The sequence below is a fragment of the Sinohyriopsis cumingii genome, chromosome 18, assembly GCF_028554795.1.
Source record: "Sinohyriopsis cumingii isolate HCF-2022 chromosome 18, ASM2855479v2, whole genome shotgun sequence".
Lineage (NCBI taxonomy): Eukaryota > Metazoa > Mollusca > Bivalvia > Unionida > Unionidae > Sinohyriopsis > Sinohyriopsis cumingii.
Genome location: NC_142978.1, coordinates 49,388,802 through 49,396,456, shown reverse-complemented (window position 1 = coordinate 49,396,456; position 7,655 = coordinate 49,388,802).

Below are 7,655 nucleotides of genomic sequence, written 5' to 3'. Positions count from 1 at the left end.
CCTTTTTTTGGTGTTATACTCTTAACTTCCTTGTGGAATGCGTCGTAATCGGATTTACTACGATGTGGTAATGCATCTTTATGTTTACTTGCTAAATACACTATTCTTGCCCAGTCCTTTAACGACTTTATATTTTTCTCGTAACCGCTATTGATATGCTTCTTATCTCGTATGCTCTTTGCAAAATTGTTGGCAGTAAAATTAATTAATTCTTCCCTGTTGCTGAAGCCTCTAATTTGATCTATTGTGCTCTTCTTGAGTACAATACGGGGTATATTCCCCTCTTTTTCTTCCGGTATTTCTTCTTCTGGTATTTCTTCTTCTGGTATTTCTTCTTCTGGTATTTCTTCTTCTGGTTCTTTCGCAGTAGCGCCTAGTTCTTCCTCGTCGGCCATTGTAACATAAGGTTCTTGTGGTTCGGTTATAGCGAGTGGTGGTGGCCTCCGTGTTGTAGCAGCCGCTATTTTTGCAGGGAGTGTTTCTAAAGACCTTTTTGTTTGTTTTGTCTCTGCCGCTATCTTTTCAAGCGCACCAAGAACGGGTACAGTTACCGCCGTAACATCCTTAGTCGCTTTAGTTACCGGGGCAAATAACTGTTCACTTCCAACAGCAAAATCAGTTTGCATTTGTTGTCGCGTTTGAAGTTTCTCTCTCACTCTGTCTCGTAACGGTATAAACTTTATAAGCGCTGCTAGCCGCTCTCTGGCTAGCCGAGTAGTAAGTGATTCACCTACCATTATTGTAAATTGATCTGCAATTTCAAATAAAATTTTCCGCCGGGTCTTTCCATGGTGGCAGAAATATATCGTGTCATTGTGTACATCACATATATATAATGTTACATTTGTATGCCGACTTCGTCACGCGACGTGGGCACAGGTAACTTCAAGCTGAGGCTCCCCACAGGGGTTTCGTCTATGATCCTCCTAATGTTTTTAATCTTACTAGAGATCTCGCGGCGTTTTTCATAAAGCTGCCCGAGTTTTTTTCGTATTGTTTCAACGGCAGTGAATAACCCAATGAATACGCTTACGTCATTGCCATACAGGTTCTCATTAATTGTATGTTGTAATCGTTTTATAAAAGAATACTCGCGGGCTAGCGTAAAACGCCCTCGCTTCGATTGTTCGTTTATAGCCTCATAATCGGATAATATTTCCTCGCTGTTGAGCCTATCAGATAATACAATTCCTTGATTTTTTAATTTTGAAATCTCAGTTAATATATTATTAATGTCTTGGGAATCCATATTCTTATAAACATCTTATTTCTAATATCAAAAATTTTAATAAAATTTAAGTTAAAATTTAATAAAATTTAAGTTTAATAAAATTATTGGGGGTCATTTTTGACCCCGTTTTTTGTATGGACAGTACAATGCCGTAAATCTCCACTCGAGTGTTGTGGCAGATTGCAGGCATACATGGACAGTACAATACCGTAAATCTCCACTCGAGTGTTGTGGCAGATTACAGGCATACATGGACAGTACAATGCCGTAAATCTCCACTCGAGTGTTGTGGCAGATTGCAGGCATATACATATACTTAATTATGGACAGTACAATGCCGTAAATCTCCACTCGAGTGTTGTGGCAGATTGCAGGCATATACATATACTTAATTATGGACAGTACAAACAATGACGGGGGCGTGGTTTGCACTCAACCGAACCAAAACGCAACCCATGAAAATCAATCATGGTTGCGTAGTTGGAAAAAACCAACCGCGCACACTATGAATGATAGTGTGGGCTGCGTTTTGGTTCGTTTTGAACTTCAACGAAGGGGGTTTTATCCCCTCCCCCCCCAATTATATAGAAAAAAAAAACATCTGACCGTTTCCCGCCAGGCAATTGCCCGCTGCGAGGCGCGAACCCGTAAATTGTTGACTCGAGTTTCATAGTCAAACATGTTTGCATTGGACTACGGACCGCACCTAACAAATAACGAGTTTTTAAAAAATATAAGCACGTAATGCGTTCCAGGTGAACGAGCATAGGTAACTTATTTACATTGAAACAGACGACTATTTGCAAATCACGTGACAGCAGTCTCTATCATGGTGACTTCGTCATACCCTCACGAGTTATCCCCCTTCAAATATGAAAATCGAATTCTGTGTCCGGTCTTTTTTGAGATCGCTGTTTTAGTTATATTTTCTGCAACAAATCGTACTGCGGGTATACAAATATCAAAATATCTACTGGCTTCATTCATCGACTGAAAAGTTTTTTCTTCGTGCGTTGTTGTATCAAATGACTTTACGGGTTTTGCTTTTTTTGCGTGCTTCCCTGTTTTACCTTTTTTGACATTCTGACTTTGAGTAATGGACTGTAGGTTTATAAGAGAATTATCAGTCTTATTATTATTAATATGATCAATCACAAACCCAGTCTCGATTAATCCGTTAAATACTTCAAATACAATCCTGTGAACATAATAGCTTTTTCCTCCCGCAGTAAACATCAAATACCCGCTATTACTAACAACACCAACCGGCCTCTTCAGTCTACAATTTCTAACAACGCCGTCGCGAGATGCCTCGTAATTAACGAGCATAGGATGCGGCAGAAATTCTTGGTTCATTTGTATAATAATACTACTTGTCTAATTCATTATTTGGTTTAATTATAAACCTTGCAATGTAGTCCTGAGGAGTTTTGATGACGAAGTCGGCGGTGGGGTCAATGACGGCGTTTTTTATTCGTTTATCGTAATAGCGTTTTAGTTCCCTGTATCGCTTTCCGCCACAATTAATACACAACTGCGATTTTCCTCTTACACCAACGTGACAAACCAAGCACGGGAGGGGGCCAAGAGAACCATTACGAACGCTTTGTAAATGATACCCGCAGAATTCACCTCTACATGATTTATTGCACGGGGTTATCGACCCAATCATCAACCATTTGCATTTATTCATTATACTATATTCTTTTATTTAAATACTTGTTTTAATTATATGGATGAGTTTGAGAGATTAGCAGTAATCAAGCCCTGGAAAAATATTAGGTTTAATCTCGATAGAGTCCTCAAGGACTTACCAAAAGCGTTAATAAACGATAAAACCCTGTTGAATAAAATACGCGATTGTATCAATGAATTCAAACGTGATGGTGCATCTCATAGTTGGTCAACATTTCGAATTGATGGTGTTGTTGATGCTACCATGAACGACAACCGCGCAGCAATGATAATATCACAACTTGACGGTAAAAGGTATTTCTTCAGAGTAAAATTCATTGTCCGGGTGGAATCAGGCGATTGGATCATGCGTGATAAATTTGAACCAGTTCTCAGCGACAAGAAAACAGTCACTGTCAGCCGCGACTCCAAGCCGGGGTTGTTAACCGGAATTGATAGACCATACTATGAACAAGCGTATCCTGAAACAGCAGTTGTTTATGGAATATACCCGTTAAATAAGAAACCTGATATCGGAAAACTGAAACCGATGAAACAGTCAACTGGGATAAATTGTGTAGCAGAACGAATAATAGAGCATTTTACAAATGCATGTCGAGGAAACAAATTGACTGATTTACGACGTAGCAAAATCAACCAGTGGGAACTAACCGTAAAAGAGCGTGGAGCGACCATCAGCGACATAGCGAGATTAGAAACATCGCTGAGATTTCCAATAACCGTTACAACGATCACCGGTGAAGTATTATACGAATCGAAGTATAAATCGAAGGGAGCCCCAATCAAAATTATTGATCATAACGAACACGCATGGACGCCCGCGATCACAATATTTCCACGGGATAGAACAGTAAAGTATATACCCGAAGAATTCCTGGGAGAAGAATTCTCCAAGGACGGTTTTCTCGCGGAGAGGAAACTATTTGATGCTATTGCCTACTTGTGTAAAAACGACCCTGTATCAGTGTGGTTACTTCGCAGCGCTGAAAACGATGCGGATACCTTTGATCAGTTTGTAAGACCAAACGGCGAATTATATCGCACTAAAGCATTTCACAACAGGATGAAAAAAACCGCCATGGAATTTGAAGAGCATGATGAACAACTGCTAACAAATTGTTTTACGATTCCATCGGTTGCGGCTCATGTTGCAGCAAGGAAAAATGCGTGGAGACCAACGCGCAAGGAATTTCTGCCGGATGTACAATCCAGTTGTTTGGAATACTATCACGGTGGACTATGGAACACTGAATACAACCGCGACGCTATGATCTCGGTTGATATGGTTGCCTGTTATCCAGCGAGTTTTCTCGGGTATGGATCCGCCGCTGAGTACTTTAGACGATTTGGACACCCCAGTCATGAAATGACTCGTGTTGCTATTAATGGACCACTGCCTGATTTTGATTTAACCGGATTCGCTCGCATAGTATCATTTGAATTCGCGGCAGGACTCCATCGCTGTTGCTATATTTGGATCGGTAGACACATGGCTGAAAAGAAGTGGCTGCCAATAGCGCTGCTACGGTATATGATTGATTGTAGCATGCTAGTTTCGTTGATTGTCAGTGACGCGATTATATCATACCGGGCACAGACTGAAGTCTGGTTACCAGAACCGGAGCGTCTAGATAGCATAATTGACGAGTCCAGAAAAAACATTGATGCCGACGAGGAATATATCATCGAATGGTCCAGGAGGATATTTAACCAACGAAACCGCGAGGCAAAAGATCTCGGTAGAAGAATAATTGGTAAGTTCACACAAGGTGGAAAAAACCACGACTACAAACGATATTGCTCACGGCTGATTATAGATGACGCAGAATATGATTTCGTAATCAAGGACGCAGTGGCAAAAAATAGATACGTGAACTGCGAAACAGCTTTCTTGTCCAATGGAACAAGGTTGGGTACAGTTGTTACCTACAGCGATGGAGACAGCCCGGCGTATCCACATTTGAGGGCGTCTATGCTGGGTTATGCCGCTATCAATTTATTCTCGATGATAAATAGATTCCCCGATACCGCGGTTAGAGTAGCCGTTGATTCGTTTTATGTTGACGTAGCGTATAAGGGAAACGTAGCCGAGTTTACTAGTCCGGACGAGAGTTGGGGTGCATGGAGAATTAAAAATGAAATACGACGCGATTATTCCCCGTCAGCAGATGTCACCGTTGAGAACAACTACTTACGCGGTGATAAATTGTCAGAATGGTCTAATGCACCATCGTGTTCTGATCCAATTTGTAGACACAAGACGGTTTATTTAAGCGGCTGTGGCGGGTCAGGAAAGACGACTCGGGCAATTGAATTATTTCGAACGCGGGCAAGTATAATCGTGCTTACACCGACCCATAGACTAGCGCGAGAGATAAAACAACGAAATGTTGACGCCGTTACTTATCACAGCTTTTTTCGATACAGCGGCGGTGAGTGGACTCCTGATCGAATGGGTGAAAAATTTATTCCCGACATTATCATCTGGGATGAGATATGTACTGTTTCATTAGATACTTTACAAATGTTTCTTGAGTGGTTGCTGCGCGCGAATACAGCGGTAATCATGTGTGGGGACCATGGCCAACCACCACCATTTGTCGGCGAGGGTCCACATGATTGGTTAAGGGGTTTTGTGGACTATTATGAAGAAACCGATACTGATTACCGAGCACTTGATGAACAACTGCGCGAGGTTAAGAAATTAATCAGATTACAGCCGGATAGAATTCAATGTGAAATAATCCGCGAGGTGATTCCGGAAACACCGTTAAATGAATTCTGGGAAACATGGAGACCAAACGATTTGATTGTAGCGAGTAGAAAGATAGTCAGAGACACACTTCAGCGGAAGTTGTTTGCGTTGCATAAGGAAAAGTTTCCAACGCGCCCAGTGCCGTTATGTTATAGACCCGCTGACACACGGCGGCAGAACATTGAAGTTGAAATCCCGGGCCTGACAGAAAAACAAATTCTCGTGCTGAATGATATCGTGCTCGTTGATATCAGCGTCGTCGAGGACGCGCTACGTGCTGATAAATCCCCGTGGACGCTAGGATACGCAACAACAATACATTCCTCGCAGGGACTAACCATCACGGACACAATTGTTTGGATGGTTGATAATCGCATCGAATGGTCGAATCTAGTCTATCTTGCAGTGTCCCGAGTACGGAGAATAAATCAGCTTCGAAGAATTGTTATTGACGAAGCCACCGACGAAGCCGGCGACAAAGTCACCATCGATGCAAGCGTCATTGATAGAAAACTCTCGGGTTACCGCCAACAGGATAAAAAAAAACAACGGCGTTTTGATATTGATGCCGAATTAATAATTGCGTTACGACAACAACAGAATAATCTCTGTGCGAGTTGCAATTGTATAATGAGTTGGCGCTATTCGGATAAAGACGCTCGCCAATTTACCGTGGACAGCATCGATAACAGTCTCGGTCATGTCAAAAACAATGTGAGGTTGACATGTCTTGAGTGTAATAGACGCAACGGCGCTAGTTAAGACCACGCGGGGGTAATTGAGTATCGTCAGGTATCACTTGTAGCTGCTCGCGTGTAAATCCGCGCTGAGGAGCAGTTGAATCCAGTCTATAGATCGGTGGTCTACCAGTTGATCGTGTTATCGTTGATATGTTATGTGTGGTAACACTCCAAATAGGATCGGTAGCCCTTTTTTTACCGCCTTCAAGCTCTCCTGGTTCATATAGATATCTAACAGTGACATCGCCAAGAATCGGCTTGGAAACGCTATTTATTTTTGATCTTTTGGGTATATACTCGTATTTAATCGCGTCGCTGGGCTTCATGTTGATTGCTCGGGTAATCTCGTTATTTAACGCTGCAATTACACCTGGCAACCTTTTAACCCATTCACGAGATCGTTTTTCTTGGATGAATTCCTTCGCGTATTGATATCCAAATAACCGTTCAGCGAGAGTCCGATTGAATCGTTCAACAATTGCCTGATCACGATGTAGCGCAGTATGACCTCGTCGTATCGCGACGCTATGATGTTTCAGCGTTGATAAAACAGCGCCGCGAAATTCACTACCGGGATCAACTTGTAATAGATTTGGCCAGCGCAGAGGGCCTCTTCGATAAATTCTTTCAAACGCAGCGGCTACTTCAGTTGGCGACTTTGTTTTTAACGGCTCCGCTTGTTTGTATCGACTCGCAACATCAACTACGGTTAGCGCGTATTTGTAACCGTTGTCATGCGGCAAAAATAGTATATCAGCCTGATGAACTTCATTAGGTACGCTGACATCAAAGCGCGAGAAGTTGATTTGTTTAGGCGGTGGTAGATAGATTTGCCATATAGCCTGTTTGGATAACCAATTAGCCGCAGTGGTCTTTGTTACCTTTGCAGCGCTTGCAAGCTTACCAATTGCGGCCTTCCCCTTCCAGTATCCTCTCGGAGAATAATAGATGGATTCCATGTTGTTATTATAAACGCTATCGTTTTCAATTACCAGCGCCAGAAGCTCCGCTTCCAATCATTAATTTACCTTTCATAGCCGATTTTACCAACCATGAGGCCAATTTTTCTTTGACGGATTTATCAGGAATAGCATTTAATGCGTGAATTAATTTTACATCCGCGATATGACGCTGTTGCAGATCGCTACTTTTGTAAGCAACATCATGAGCATGACACGCCTTATCGATAGCGTTTATTGGATACTCACCGGGTTTGGGCTGATTTTGATCATCG